The 16,942-nt window shown below is 37.7% G+C and overlaps 1 long non-coding RNA gene across 2 annotated transcripts in view; it reads left to right on the top strand.

Annotated features, from left to right (window-relative positions):
- LOC311583562 overlaps nucleotides 1-16,942 on the top strand; it is a 161,650-nt gene that overhangs the window by 131,333 nt on the left and 13,375 nt on the right. The window contains exon 2 of one of the 2 annotated variants that reach the window (XR_014774581.1): nucleotides 12,750-12,908. The exons of the other annotated variant lie outside the window; for it this stretch is intronic. This is a non-coding gene — a long non-coding RNA (uncharacterized lncRNA). The remainder of the gene's footprint in view (nucleotides 1-12,749; nucleotides 12,909-16,942) is intronic. 2 annotated transcript variants of the gene reach the window in all.

The following is a 16,942-nucleotide window of genomic DNA, read 5'->3' as shown; positions in this document are numbered from 1 at the left end:
TTATTTTTTACATATACCTTTATATTACTACATACATATACAATAAACTACCTGCAGTGAGAAGAACCATGGCATAATCAAGGGTTATATAAATGTTACATTCTTAGTGTTTTGGTTATTTGTATTTGACAGCCTTGAAGAGAACATCTTCCCTATCTTGGTGCATCTAAAATTCTGAATGTAAACCAATCTCCATCACATCTTGTCATTATCAACTTAAAACATCTATCTAGATCTAAAAACATCTTAACCCCTAAACAACTAAGCCTCATTGTAAAACTAAACTATCTGGTCTTCAACTCCATCAGAGACTTGAGAAGGAATAAAATTGGTTATCTGAGTACACTGAGAGTGCATGTTAGTAGCTTCCCAAATAAGAAGATGACAGAGACAGTTTGCTACCCAAACTCTATAACACTGGAGCATCATCTTCAGCCCTCAATGGTTCTTGACTCATGAAGATGATGCCAATTATTTCTTAATTCCGGCTCTTACGTTGCTTTTGTTCATGGTCCTTTATCATTGCACTAGAAAAGTAACTGATACAGTTCCCATCCCTGTTCCTGATGTCCTTGACACTCTTTGAAACCAAATTGTCACTGTCTACATTTCTCTCTACATTCTTGTTTTCTCATCTCCCAGCATGCCTTGCAAAACTATGCTTACAGAATTTTAGAGCTATCTAGCCAGAATTTCCAAAGTTACCCACATTCTTCTGACAATCTAATTCCAAAGGCCAACCATGTGCTCGGGTACATCACAGCATGGACCCTACCTCCCATACCAACTCTCTCTATGGGTTCATTTCTTTGTCACTGGTCAAAATACCTGATAGAAGCAACTTAGGAAGGAAGAGGCTACTTTGGATCAGTGCAGTCCATTTTGGCTGGGAAGTTACAAGACAGGAGCTTGAGGCAGCTGGTCTTGTTGTACTCACAGACAGCAAACACAGAGCAAAGAAAGTGGATGCTCAGTTCACTGTCCCCTTCTGTTGCTCAGTCTAGTAGTGGTGCCATGCAAATGTAGGGTGTGTCTTCTTATCTCCAGATAGGCCCAGGCATCTATTTCCATTCTGATTCTAAAGCTTATCAAGCTGACAAACACCACAGCTCAAAATAATATTTCTTTTGAAGCATAAAAAACTAATAATATACATATGTATTTGATCATAAAACACGCCTGTTATACTTCTTTTTCAAGGGACAGGTAGTATATTACTATACATGAAAACCAAAGTGACATCATCAGTTTTGCAAAGAAAAAAATCAAACAAATTTACTCATTTGGGATGTGCTTAATGAATTCATTTCAAACACTAAGGCTAGTATTAAAAACCCGAAGCATGCTTAACTCAAAAGCACCTGGTAAACTGTATATATTCTTTAGTTTCCCTGCTAAACTAAGGGCTTTTCCCACTGATACACTTTTCTTCAACAGTGAACATCTTTTTTTTTTTTTTTTTTTTTTTTTTGGTTTTTAGAGACAAGGTTTCTCTGTGTACCCTTGCCTGTTCTGGACTAACTTTGTAGACCAGGCTGGCCTTGAACTCACAGCGATCTGCCTGCCTCTGCCTCCCGAGTGCTTGGATTAAAGGCGTGCGCCACCACCGCCGGCTAACAGTGAGCATCCTTAATGTATTCTCTTTGCCACTTGTTCGGTTGTTTATTAAAATTTTAAAACTAGTGGTAGCTTTAAAATTAAACAAAGCCACATAATGATATTTCAGATTTGTAAGTGTGCTTTGGAATGAATAAATCATGGAAATATTTTCAGGATACTAAAAGAACAGAGTCTTAAGTTTTTCATCTACACAGGGATAAGACGACCCTGGTCTCCTCTAATGTTAAAACCTTGAATTGCTCCCAGATGATTTTTAAACAGGTGATCACTTAAAAATGCCACTGTTTCCTTCTATTCTGCACTGGCTATGTGGTAACTGTCTTGATTACTGCCCAGATTAAATGCACTGTGCTATGGCAATTTTTCCCAACTATTTTGGGCTATGTTGACATAATTGATGACAAACTTTCCTGACCACAGTTTGAAATTGAACTAATCAGTCAAAGAGCATTTTATAAGTAACCGCAGCTGACTAGGGTACAGGGATATCTGTTCTCCTGATTAGGAATTATTAGGAGAAAATTTGTTGCTGATTGATACAGCCAAAAGCTGCAGCACGAATAATTCTGTAGCATTCTGTAATCAAATGTAATGACAGATCCTATGACAGAAGACTTCAAAAACAAATCATCTTTAATTTTTAAATGTATTATTAATATGTTTATATTTTAATTTGTATGCAGCATACAAAGAAACAATTTGGGCATTATAATGCAACAGGAGCACAGTACTAGGTGATGATGAGGTGGCTCAGTATTTAGGAGTGCTTGCAGAGGACGTGGGGTTGGTTCTCATCGCTCATGTGGAACAGATTCTAACTGCCAATAAGTCTGACTTCAGGAGCATGCAATGCCTTCTTTTGAATTCTAAGGCCACCTCCAGGCATCGGGTGCATATGCATACTCAGGCACGTGCACACAAAACACTGTAAATAAATAATATTTTAAAATTATAAAATCTATTGTTTGATACCATATTCTCAAAATAAATATGATATGTCATACTTACAATGAGTTATATGCTTATATGCTATAGTAATTTTTATGTTATTTGAATAGAACTAATAAATTCTTCCTTCAAGGGTTAAGGCGCCATGGATTATTTGTACAAACTGAAGTAAATCACCAAATCTCTAGGTTGAAATTTTTTCTTTAAGAATTCAGACACACGAGCAGAGCACAATAGTGTACATACCTGTAATTGCAACACTTGTAAGACTGAAACAGAAAGTCAGCAAGTTGTAGGCCAGCAGAACCACCCAGAAAGTTCTAGATCAGAATGGCGTACCTAGCAAGACTGTCACAAAATAACAGTAAAAAAATGGAGACTCACAAAAATTGTAATTTACAAAGATTTTAATAAATAGTCATTGAATTATTTTTAATACATCTATAAACTAGAATAAACTTTGTACTGAACAACAATAAAAACTCATTAGGTAAATGTAGCTTCTTATACATGAAAACAATGCAATAGTGAATGAACTAGGGAACAGGGAAAATCACTGAAAAGTGAATGAAAGAGCAAAGAAACAACTAGTTAAATGAGAATATTTGGTCTGCACTAACATATATCATAAAGTCCGGTTTTCTTGCTAATTTTTTTTATCCATTTCAATGATGGCCTTTAACTATGTAAGAGAAACTTAATAGTTACTTCTTAAGTGCAATTTCAAAACTACAGTATTTTTATTCCTCAAAGTGGGTCACAGGTACTCACAAAAATGATCCTTAGAAGCTCTATGATTTGAATGTGAGATGTACCTCATAGGCTTGTGTGTCTTAACATTTGGTCTCCAGATCTTGATGTTGCTTGAGTTTGTGGAACTGTGGGAATTAAGGCCTAGCTGGAGGAAGTGGGCTTATTGAGAACAACAGGCCTTGAGGCAATATTCAAAGAACTGTAGAACATACCTGCAGACAGCTCCTACATGGAAATTTTGGGATAAGTTAACAGTTGGGAGTTTTGCAAGGCAAAGAAACAGAACAATTGTAGTCTTGCATCTGTTGGCATTAGTCAAGGGTTACTCAAAGAGGGAGTACATTCCCAGGGTTCTTTAGATTCCTGCATAAGTGGTCCAAAGATCTCTATAGACAATGTACCATTCCACAAAAGGAGGCAGTGCCAAATTTAGAGTTTTCAGTTAAAATTGCTCTTCAAATTTTATTACACTTGTATCTCATTCCTCCTTTTGCCTGGCCTTACCAACATTTCCACTGTACTCTCAAATGTTTTAGGAAATATCTGTAAGTTTAAGAAGTTTGGGGTAATTGTGTCTTCAATGTTCCAGGATGTTTTCCTAAAGCTTTCTGGAAAGGCTTCAATATAAAGGATGATCATTGCACAATCTTCCATGTCTCCCAAGTTTTGGTTTTTCTCATCCCCTTTCCTTCAAAGATTGTGATGACTGTTTTTCTGACTTCTGTTTCCCATTTCTCAAATTCTGTTACCTAATTGTGCTTACATGCTACTTTAAGCCATCCATTGAACTGCTTGTTTTAGTCTTTCTTTCAAATATTTTTTTCCCATTTATGTTTTCTAACACTTTTTTGGTCATGCTGAAGATCAAAGCCAGGACTCTGTATGTGTTTAATGTGTTCTACCATCATGCTTTGTCTCATCCTTTCCACAGCAGCTCCTTTAAGAACAGTAATACTTCCTGTCTTTGTTTAAGCATTTAGTTATAATTATGTTAAGTATCTCTGTTATCTGATGTAAAGTAGACAAACACCCTTCATGTTTTAGATTTTCTGACTTTATAGTGTGAAATAAACTCCTTTCTTTTTTTTTCCACCTTTTATTTATTTTTAATTATATTGTACCCATTACATTCCAATTGTACCCCCTCACTTTTATCTTCCTGTTCCCACCCTTCCTCCCTCTTCTGCCCTAATCATCTCCCCTGGATCTCTGACAGGTGGGGTCCTCCTCCCCTTCTGACCACAACCTATCAGGTCTCCTCTGGGTAGCCAGCATCCTGCTTCTGCTGTGTTCCCACAGGGCCTCACCACCAAGAGGCAGTGTTCAAGTCTCAGGCACCAGCGTTCATTGCAGAGGCAGTCCCCCACTCTCCTGGCCCCCTTCCCCATCTGGAGAATGAGCTGTCCATCAGCTATAACTGAACAGGGGCTCTAGGTTCTCTGCTTGCAATGTCCTTGGTTGGTGTATCAGTTTATGTTGCCCCCCCCCCCCCGTGTCCAGCTCCACCAACCTTCATAGTCTCCTTATGGAGCTCTTAACTCTTTTCTGTGCTTACCTTCCCATGATAAGCAGCCCTGCCTTGATCCTTTGGGCCTCTCTTTTTCTTCTCCTTACTTCTAGGGAAAATGAGGATGATGACATGGAGGGTTCTAGAGTATCAGACAAAACGTATGGAAGCTGATTTTGCCCAACTATCTATGTTAGAGTGACAGTCTGCTTTTTTCCACCATTGTCGCTGATACTGGGCTGGCTCTACATTTTTATTTCTCCCCAGCCACAAGCAAGAGTCCATATGAAATAATGTGAAGAAAATCAAGAATTTCATTTTGTAATATCTTCTCCAGCCTTGCATGCCCTTACTTCTCCTTTTCATTCGTGAGTGCTGGCTAGCTCAGATCTCCCCCCCCCCAATGCTGTCAGCATTTAATATTCATTTCTTGGAATCAACCATACCAATACTTTGATCTAACCTCCAGAATCATATCCATTAAAGACACAGGGCAAACCCATTAATTTGTCAAAAAATGGAAAACAGTTTTCCACTCCTCTCCTCTTACCTTTCTTGCAATCATATTGCTGTTGGACCTCCCATGAGCTACTTGCGTTACACAAAGCCATAAACACTTCCACAGTGCCACCGGCAAATGTATATTCCTTGGTCCCTGGCTTTTGAGAAGTGTGGTTATTTACATAGATCTCCAAGGAACACTAAAGGTATCAAGTTATGACTAAAAAAAAAAATAGTTCTAAGCTTAATAATAAAATTCAGTGATCACTCAGCAGGAAGTAGCAAAGGAGCATGCCAGGACTCACCCAACACATCCCAAACAGGAGTAACTATATATACAGAGAGGGATGTTCAACAGGGTCCTTGAGTCTACAGTATCATGACCAGGAAAGGACAACCCCGGAAGTCCCCATGATCATTTCTAGTTGTCTAGAGTGCATTTGTGACACTCACTTCAGTGGTTTAAAATGTTCTACATCAGGTACCATTCTTTTAACTACAAATGAAGCATCCTTGTACAGGGACAAATCCTTTGTACCAGGTGTTGCTTCATACACTCACTAACACCCATTTAAGATCACCCCTGAAACCTTTACCTTTGTAGTCCCAAGGTGATGGCACTGTTGAGTGCGATGCCAATAGCCATTAACAACAAGAACTGTTGTAACTTATCTCACACACTAGGATGCCTACCAGTTTACAATGAGTTCCTTTTCCTTTCTCCTTGTGACAGTGTTTCTTCTAGCTCTAGTACTCCCATACCATCTATTTGACCACTGCAAAAAGAAATTCTTCGAGGATTAATTGAACACTTTGGTGAAGATTTCTGGGGAATTTTCAGAAAAAATACATCATAATAGGTGGCTACATCAAGCAGAGGAGGTCTCAAGGAAAGTCTTTTTAACAAAACTGAGAGGCAGAGTTTCCCATAGGATTTGCAAATAACAGCCCCCCTGTCCCCAAAACTAAAGGCATGGCTGTAGGTACACAGAGTTCAGCCCAGGCGATGGCCTCCACACAAGGTCAACCTGAAAGGAAATTGTCAAGTAAATGAAGTTCATCTCACTGGAGCAAGGCCTTTCCTTCACCTATCTTCCTTGAATTCCTTCTCAGCCTTTCAATTTTTGAAACTTTCTCCTCTGCCAACACAAATTCATTTAATCGGGGTAGCCAATCAATAAATAATTTGTAAGACTGAAGTGCCAGATGCCAGAGTTATCAAGACTCATAATTCAGAAGGTGTGCTCTTGCAACTCAGCATCTAATGGGGAGAAAGATACAAACTAAATGCAATCCAACATGATGAATACAAAATCTGGAGTCAGAAACAATGTCATCTTAATCAAGGAGGACTGTTAGCACTCTCTCTTAGCTCAGGCAAAGTTTGAATTAGAAAAAGCATGGAACCAAGCCTTGAACCATTAGCTGTGAGAGATGAGATCACAGGGAGGGAGTTTAATGAGAATAAACTAAAAATGCACAAAAGCAGGAAATAAATATATTCATATCAATGTGTGAAACTTCTATGATGAAGGATATGCATTTAGACCCCAGGAATATTTAGGGCCAGATAAATAGATATATTATTTGATTTTGTGGGAAGAACAAGTAGAAACTTAGGCAATATTATTCAACTTTTATTCAAATATAGATTCCTGTCCTGTTTTCATGTCAAGATTTACAACCTGAATCTCTGTAGTTAGCTATCACCTATTTATCTTTCACATACACACATGTACAAATATCACAAATGCCACCTAAAACAGACTATGTGGCATATGTCATTCTTAATGCAGAAAGAATGTCTACCCAGGATATTTCTGTAATGTTTCCTTGAGCAAAACATCTTAAACTGTTTGTCTACCTTGGGTCCTAGCCAGATATTTTAGAGTTAGATAAAAGCCATAGGAGTTTGTGGAGGAGGAGACACTCCTCTGTCACAGATCTAGGGGAGGGGAATAGGGTAAAAGAGGGAGGAAGGGAGGAACAGAGGATACAAGTGAGGGGACAGCAATTGAGATGTAATCTAAATAAATTTATTTTTAAAAATTTTTTAAAAAGGCATAAGGAGTTAGAGTAGAAATTTACTGAGCAGCCTTGAAATATCAGGTCTGAGTGAACACCCAGAGTAAACCCAAACGATTCTCAGAGTTAAGGTCTATGTCACTTTCTCATTTTTGGCTCAGTCCTATAGCCACACTCTTGACATCCAGCAATCCATAAATACTTTCTCTTACGAGTCCTATTCTAGTTTAAATGTTTACCAATTAATAGCAGATATACCGCTTCATTCGTTTACATGTTTTTCTGTCAAACACACAGGGCTTATAGTATAGTTTCATTTTTTCCCTTTAGCTCCAGTTATGTTTCACCATCTCTTCAGAGTACCACAAAATTCATGAAGATTCTGTTAAAGCACTGTTACTGACTGGATCATTATAGAGCCTGTGAGGTCTGAACTCTGATGTCAAAACTAAAGAGAGTCACTGGAGGCTGAGAAGTCGAAGAGACTGTGAGGAGCCATGGGCAGATAAGATACATTTTATTCATCAGCACACGGGCCACTAGGCATACAAATACCTGCAGGCACCCAGACATACCTTGGCACAGAGGAGCTGCACATAGGTAGACACTACACACGTGTAGACCAGCACACAAGGAGCATGCAAGTTGTCACAGAGGCCTACAGGCAAACATACATAGACAGGCTTTAAAAGTAAAAGTAAAGGCACTTGCCTCTGATGTCAAGACTATATTTGTACTAAATCCACACAAAAGAGGCAGTCTGCCAAAATACTTAGAAGCAGATTATATCACTGTTTACTTTCAGTTTCTAAGTCTTTTCTTCCCCTACCCCCAACCCCATCCCCACCTTCTTTCTTTTTTTCTGAGTCTTAGCACTCAGGATGTTTAGTGTTAGTCATCTTGGTCCACATCAGATATCTGTACCAGTACTATATGGTCTAAACATAAACTGTCTAGACAGCCTTATGTTTCCTGTATTCCCCCTGTCCCTGGCCAATAATGAAAGAAAGAAAGAAAGAAAGAAAGAAAGAAAGAAAGAAAGAAAGAAAGAAAGAAAGAAAGAAAGAGAAAGAAAGAAAGAAAGAAAGAAAGAAAGAAAGAAAGAAGAAGAAAAGTGCAGTTGTAAAGGGTTTAGTGTCAACCTGGAATGGTAAGTTCTCCTGCAACCCAGCCAGTTGTATTCACCATCTCATGCTGAGAGAAATTTTGTCAACTCATGTATTGGAGGCAAAACAAGATAAAGATAGCTCATTATCAACTATAAAGAATTTATTTTCCTTAATCATGAGTAAGTTTACATCCTATCATTGGACCGAGCAACATGGTATTCAAAAGTTCACACAAATCAAATTTGATTTATAGTTTGCCAAACTACCAAAAAGTGAATCCCATTTTATTACATTACTAGAGTTCAAAGTAGTATGAATTATGGGCTAGATTTTAGGCAAATTAGAGCATAAGTGGGTGGACTTAGACTCTGAGTCTTGTCATCATCTACATTGGCGTTCTTTGATGTCAGAACTGTCATGATTAATACCCTTTTCCACACAGGTCATTTAAAGTTACAGTTTTAAACAAATAAATCTCATGCATTAAGAAATGAATTAGGGTATAGGGTGTCCTCCTCAGTCTCCAGGACCCTAAACTAGAAATCTCAGCTATAATCACCCCCATACCTTCACAGATGCCTACTCTGTCCTATGTCTCCAGATCATCACAGAAATGTCCCTGCCCAAAGTTTATCTTCTCTCTGTAGGTCCTCTGTAGAGAGAAGAGGCCTACAGACACCAAATAGAGTGGACCAGAAAAGAAAATCCTCCTGCCACATAATAATCAAAACATGAAATATACAGAACAAAGGAAAAATATTAGAAGCAGCAAAGGAAAAGGGCCAAATAACATACAATAGCAAACCTATCAGAATCACACCTGACTTTTCAGCAGAGACCATAAAATCCAGAAGGACTTTGCAGAGGTCTTGCAAACACAAAGAGACCACAGATGGCTTCTCTGACTACTATACCTAGCAAAATCCAACATCTGCTCATGCTTAAAGTCTTGGAGAGATCATGGATACAAGGCACATACCTAAACATAATAAAGACTATATACAGCAAGCCGACAGCAAACATCAAACTAAATTGAGAGAAACTCAAAGAAATTCCACTATAATCAGGGCTAGACAATGCTACCCATTCTTGCCATATCTCTTCAATATAGTACTTGAAGTTTTAGCTAGAGCAATAAGATAACAAAAGGAGATCAAGGCTGAGAAACACTTAAAGAAATGTTCAGCACCCTTAGTCATCTGAAAAAATCAAAACAAATCTTACCTGCCTACAACATCTTCAGGGATAAAGATAGAGCAGATAGAGCAGAGATTGAGGGAATGTCCAACCAATGCCTGGCCCAACCTGAGAGCCAACACCTGACAGTATTAACAGTACTCTACTATGCTCATAGACCGAAGCCTAGCATAGCTGTCCTCTGAGGGACTACACACAGCAGCAGATCCAAACAGATGTGGAGACTCATAGCTAAAACTTGGATGAAGTGTAGGTACTCCTATAGAAAAATTGGGGGCATAGATAGATGGATCTGGAGGTAATAGCATGTCCACAAGAAAGCCAACTAACCAGGGCCCACAGGGCCTTGCAGAGACCGAAACATCAAGCAAGGACTATGCATAGACTGGACCTAGGCCTCATGCATAGATGTAGCAGGTAGGCAGGTCAGGCATCATGGAGTCCCCTAGTAAAGAGAACAGAGGCTGTCTCTGACATGGACTCTGAAGCCTGCTATTTGATTACTGCCTCTGGTGGGGCTGCCTCTCCAGGACACAGGAGAAGACAACATCCTCAGTTGTGATGGGACTTGATAAAATTGGGGGAAGGTTGCTCCTCTTTTTGGAGGAATAGAAGATGGGGAAGAGGGGAGAAGGGAGGGAGGGTTGGACTGGGAGGAGAGGAGGGAGGAGTCTATGTTCAGGATGTAAAGTGAATAAATAAGTAATAAAAGAAATGAACTAGGGTGCGGTAATGGAGGTAAGATGATATAGCAATATCTCTTGCTGTTCTGTGAAAAATAATTTTCTTTATTAAGGCTTAAGAGTTCTCTACTCTTTCACCAAAAGAATATACCTTTATGGCAGTATTCCTCAGGAGAGGTGAACAAATATCTGTTAACCCCAAATACAGAACTGACAAAAGATCAAATTCAGCATATCCCAAAGTGCAACTTTGCAAGCCAATGAGTTTATTGGGGTTTCTCATAGGAGTATGGGTGCAGGGTTACTTGGAGGAGCAGAAATGACTCACCAAAAGTATACCCCCATATAGGTGACAGCTCATTAAAGCTGAAAATCAGGAGTGCACTGCACAACTACAGGCAGTTCAGTTGTTTGAAGACTCTTTTCCATGCAGCTTGGTTGGTCTGAGAATATCATCAGTCCTTACTATTTATAGATGCTTGAGAAAGCAGTCTAATACATCTGGTTAGTTTTAAGAACTTGTTGAAGCTAATGAGTTGTTTAGTTTCTGAGTTTTAGTGAGCTTTTTCTACAGAATAGAATAGTTCACCTCCTTTTAGAACAGTGGTTCTCAACCTGTAGGTTGTGATCTCTTTCAAGGTAGTATGTCAGATATTACATTATGAATCATAACCATGGCAAAATTATAGTTATGAAGTAACAACAAAATAATTATATGGTTGGGGGGTCACCACAACATGAAAAACTATGTTAAAACTCACATGTTTCTACTCTAATATGAGTTATTGTACCCATATAACTCAATTATAATGCAAGGCTTACTTCCAATACTTTGAAAGTGCTATCAAGCTGTTTAGGAGAAATAAGTTATACAAATTAAATGTTATTAGATTAAATCATGGTCATGTCAATTGCTAGTCTACTTTTATCACAAGAATATACATCTTAGGTACAACAGATAGATATGACTCTATAGAAAGACAAAGTCTTCAAAAACCCCAGAAACATGCAGAATATGGCATTTAAAAAGGTTTTTTTATTACTTTAAAGATTCATTGACAATGAGATAGGTTAACTCCTGTCAAGACTCAGCCTACCTCAAAGAAGATGATGAGCATCAAAGAACCTCCTTATGGAGATGGCTTCAAATGTGATAAACAACCCACTGGGCAAAAGGTCCTAATTTCTACCACAGACAGAATTCTGCAAAATAAATAAATAAATAAATAAATAAATAAATAAATAAATAAAGGGGGGGGGCAAGCTTAGATGCAGGCAGAGTTGACGGACAAACTCTGCCAAGACAGGGTAAGCAAGTCCTCACAAATATGTCTGTCAGATATATTGGGCCCGAAGGCTGAAGATGTTTCAATGTTGTAGAGAGTTTTGGGTGACTATTCAGGTAGAAAACTGTCTCTGTTATCTTTTCTTTTAGAAAGCTACTAACCTGCACTCCTGGCATACTCAGATAATCAAGCTTACACCTTCTCAATTCTCTGAGGGAGTTGAAGACAAGGTAGCTTAGTTTTACAATGAAGCTTAGTTGTTTAGGAGTTAAGATGTTTTTAGGGCTAAATAGGTGTTCTAAGTTGACAATGACAATATGGGATGGAGATTGATTTATGTTCAGAAATTCAGAAGCACCAAGGTAGGAAAGATGTCATCTTCAAGGCTGTCAAATACAAATAGCCAGAACACTAAGAATGTAACATTTATATAATTCCTGATTGTGTCATGGTTCTTCTTGTCATAGTAATCTATTGTATATATGTGTAATAATAGAAATGTATATGTACAATAATAAAATAATTTTTAAAAAGTGTCACAGCATTAGGAAGATTGAAACCACTGTTTTTGAATATCTTTGTTTTAATGAGCTTCCCTTCAAAATGAAATGCTTTATCTCAGAGTAAACTGCTAAACAACACAATCACTATCCCTTTATTTACTGCCCCTGCCTGTCTGTGGCCACTGAATAATCAATGGTAATATTGCCCTGAGTATCACAAAGTAGACAACAATAGATACCTCTGTTCTAGTGTCTGTCCCAACACAAGTTATAACATATTCCAGAGCAAACCAAGGGTTCAGAGCTTCTTGTACCAAAAATGTGAAGACTCTGGAGCTGTCTGTTTCAGGGAAGATAAATAAATGCATATACAAATGAAGGCTTTTCACCATTAACAACAAATGTTTAAAATGGTGACATTTCTGAGTTTCTTTTGTCTCTTTGAATGTTTTCTTCATAATACAAAAATTAAAAATTGCCATTGGTCTATTTTTCTAATTCTGCAGTTTAATCTTTTCTTCTAGTTCTGATACATTTCAGATTTTCCCTGATGACATTTAAAGGAAGACAAGATCTTTCATTTCAATTGTACCCTTCAAAACATTCTGCAATTACAGGAAACTGGCCTCTGAGATAACGAACAAATATATACCGCTTCTAGACATTATACAAAGACTTAAGAACAATTAAGAGACTTCATGAAACTAGGGAATGTATTCCCAGTGCATCCCAGAGACTGAAACAGCAACTACTTAATAGATTATCCTCCTGAACAGGTCAGTAGCTCTAGAGCTTTATAATGTCTCCTATTTAACCCATGTCTTTTTAAGGACTACATAGGACTTTCTTCCTTATGTATCATACCTGTTTACTTACAAATATGTTATGTGATTAAAACAGAAACCATGAGAATGTAGAAAACAAGTCACAGAAAAAAAAATCACATAGAATACCACCAGCAGAACTAATTATTATAAACATTACATATATCCTTCCAATTTTTGAAGCATATTTTTATAAAATTATACATTTTACACATTAATTTAAACCTGGCTGCTTTTCACTTAAGAACATATGGTGTATACTTCCCACATTAGCAAGTATCAGTCTGTAAAATCATTTAATGGATAATTAGAATTTTATCATATGCCCATCCTTAGTTATTTGTACACATTATACAAATAGAGTGGGCACATGTGTCTTACTGGTATGGTCTTCCTATGTACAAGATAAGCAATGCTTTGCATTTAGTAGATGGTTAACTATTGTACGACTGTTGTAAATAATGAACACATTCATTATTTAAACAAAAGAAGGAAAAACTAGTAACTTGCTGATTGATATAAAACTTTACTAATTTAACATTGATGTTTTCTTTCATCAAAAGTTCATTCCAAAATTATTTCTTTAGGATGTGCTATCTGATTATCTGATTATAATATCTCGAATTGTGCCACTCATGTTAATGCAAATTTCAAAATATTTCCCCCTAATAAGGTCTTAATTGAGTTAAGAGTTGATAAATATGGATGTATAATCCCATAGGGATGCAGCACTCCACAGTGTAGGGTACTTACCAGTATCCATAACAACCATGATTCCTTAAATATATTTTAATTGCAATATTCTTTGGAATTGTTGATGGTTTATTATGACAAAATGAAGACAACTTAAAGGAAGACTATTGATAAACCATATTTATAACTAAGCTGGTGGGAAAACTGGCTTTCTGCTCTTCTTCTCTAACATGCTTGTGGGTTTTTTTTAATTGTTGTGTAAACTGAAAAAGAGGTGCAAGATGTTGTTTCTGTGCTTTCCAATGGAAGAAAAGTCTTTGTCAAGCGTTTGAAGCCAAGGAACATTACCTGCCTGCTCAAAAGTACTGACATTAGAAAAGCCAAGGAATTTGAATGAAATCAGTCAGCCAGAAACCAAGACTATAAAAATCAGAATAATTTCTAATCAGTAGAATTTTAGCAATATTTTCCTTCCTTTGTTAACACAACACAGCAGGATATATCAGAATATATTCAGAATCACTCTTGTATTCAATGCGCAATACTATTTTTATGTGCATAGACGAAGCTGGATCTTCTAATCAGGACTAATGAATATTCCAAGTTACTGCATAACTGCTAGTAAAGTCAAAATACCAGAAACAAGGATAGCCTAAACTGTAAGAATCAACTGGCAAAATTACATTCTCTATTGTGAGAGTTAACACGATTATGAAAAAAAGATTTAAAAAATAGAAATGATCACAATAGGCTTAAGAAATTAAGAACATGTTCACAGAGGGAAAAGTAATCAATTACACTTGAAACTATTTCAGATGATGGCAAAAACCACATATTCATTAGGATGAAATAAACAATATAGCATAGAAATTAGGAAAAGTAGTGAAAACAAATCCTATTCTTTTGAAAAATCAATAATGTTTAAAAACTTCTAACCAAAGTGGCAAAGAAAGGCGAGAAAGAGATCATCGTGCATGCTTAGGCACACATACTAAAGTTAGAACGATACAGAGAAGATTAACATGGCCCCTGTGCAAGGAAGAGAGACCATCACATTGCAATTATAAGAAATGAAAGGGAAAAGTCAGTGGAAATGCTGAAGACCTCAACATTGTAAGAGAAAGAGAAATACTATGTCCGTGCACTCAAAACGCTGCTGAGGATGTGGGGAGGCAGCTCGGTCAGTAAAGGGCTTGCTATGCAAGCAAGCACAATAACTAAGTTCAGCTCCCTAGCACCCTTGTGTGAAGCTGGGTGTGGTGGCATGCGGCTGGAACCCAAGTCCCGGGGAAGCAGAGGCAGAAGGGACCTCTGGACCTCACTAGCCACTAATCTTGCCGATCAGTGAGCCCCAGGCTCAGTGAGGGACAGTGTCTCACAAATTAATGCATAGTCAAACAGCAAGGTCCCCTAGGTGGTGCAAGAGTGGCTCTTCTCTTAAGAAAAGGTAGACTAGAAAAGGGAAGGGAAAGAGGATTCTATTGTGGGTAGGAGTGAACGAAAAAGAGAAAGACAGCCTTGTGAATCAGTTAAAACATTTTAAATGGTGCTTTCAATGAAACCGGAAGATAAAACAAGTAGCATTTCTTTTAGTTTTCTTATGTGAAATTAGAGGTAATTAGCACCTGCAGTCACAGTAAAGCTAAGTGTGGTGGAATGTAACTCGGAGGCCTAGGCAGGGGTGGTGAGTTAGATAACCTCCGCTAAATAGACCTTATCTTAAATGCTCTGCTGCCCACAACAACAAAATACACATGAAATAATATTATGTAGAAATTAAGAATGATCTTCTGAGTCATTGGTAAACATTTATTTCCCCTGAAATTGAAAATTTAGCTGTAAAGATTTTATGAAAAATTGGCTTTGAGAGAAAAAAAAAATCACCCAAATGTACAGCTAAACACAGTCATTTGTTGTTGCAAACTTTATTAATACTTTGTCTATATTAATAAGAAAATTTCAAAACTACCTTGGTTTTGTTTTTATATGAAAATTTATTTTTAGCTACTAGGAAACAAGACTGTTGTTGACAATGGCATTATTACCATTAGAGTCTTAAGATAGAAACTTCCCTTTGGATAAGCTCTTGCCTGCCCCTCCTGCCTCCGCAGTTAATGGTGAGTAATTTGCAAGACTACATCTCACAGTCTCTCCTGGGATCATGGTAGGGCCAAATGGGTTCTGACAAAGAATGAGAAAGGACTATCTTGTGCTCCTTCTTTCTGCTGTGCTTCTGGCCAGCAAAAAGCCAAGGAGTCAGTGCACGAGAGGGAAGAAGGCACAATAGCACTGTCTGCAGATGCTAGGAATTCATCGCTCATAATCATACTTGGCCACAGCTCAGGTTTCCATCCTGTAATACAATTCAGAAATAAACAACTATGCTTCGAAGTTACTCAGATTTGAGGGCAGCTTTTCAGCCAGCTAGCATTAATTACCAGCCCCACCCCCAAACAACAGACGAATCATTGAACAGTTTTCTGCTGATGTTAATGATTTTTAACTGTTGGGTTTGGTAGTTTGAGGGGCATTTTGTGCAGTTTGCTCTCTTCGGGATTTTAGCAAGATTTAGCATTAGTTTTCTTTTTTTTTATATTAAAATGACAAATGGCCTTTTCACACCATCATTAACCACCTTCTAACCAAGGACTGTGTGTGCTGCATATTTGATCTTGTGGATATCAGTCCTTTTAAACTCCATCAGCACTCATCTTGGAAATGTGTTGCTTCCTTCAATTCACAGATAAGTATAACAGTATTCCTGTGTGCTCATCAAAGAGCACATTTACAAAGCAGAGGAAACTTTTTACTTTTGTAAAGCATTCAAAGATTGCATAAAAAGAATTAGAGCTACTTCGGTATTTGAGAGTATTTTTATTGTGTGTGTGTGTGTGTGTGTGTGTGTGTGTGTGTGTGTGTGTGTGTAAATACCATGACATGTACATGGAGGTCAGAGTTCAACTTACCATATCTGTTTCTCTCTTCCAGGTCTAGGTTCCAGGCATTGAACTCAGGGCATCAGTGTTGTATGATAAGCATCTTTGCCCACTGAGCCATCTCACCGGTTTTTTAAAATTATAAAACACATTGTAGATGATCCAACTTTGATTTAAGAAATGTTAAGACATGTAGGTAAGGACACAGAGCTGGCAGGCAGTAGGACAGGTTAGCACCATGATGTCCTGAATGATCCACTGCATTTTTATAGACAACAGTGTTTTACAGTGATGTTCATCACAGGGCTTCCAATACCCATGCACAGTCCATTCTCAAAGGCAGCATTCAGCCTACCA

The sequence above is a fragment of the Acomys minous genome (assembly GCF_964271855.1).
Source record: "Acomys minous genome assembly, chromosome: 14".
In the NCBI taxonomy this organism is placed as follows: Eukaryota; Metazoa; Chordata; class Mammalia; order Rodentia; family Muridae; genus Acomys; species Acomys minous.
The sequence above is the reverse complement of the archived record's forward strand: the minus strand, read 5'-3'. Positions and strand labels throughout refer to the sequence as shown.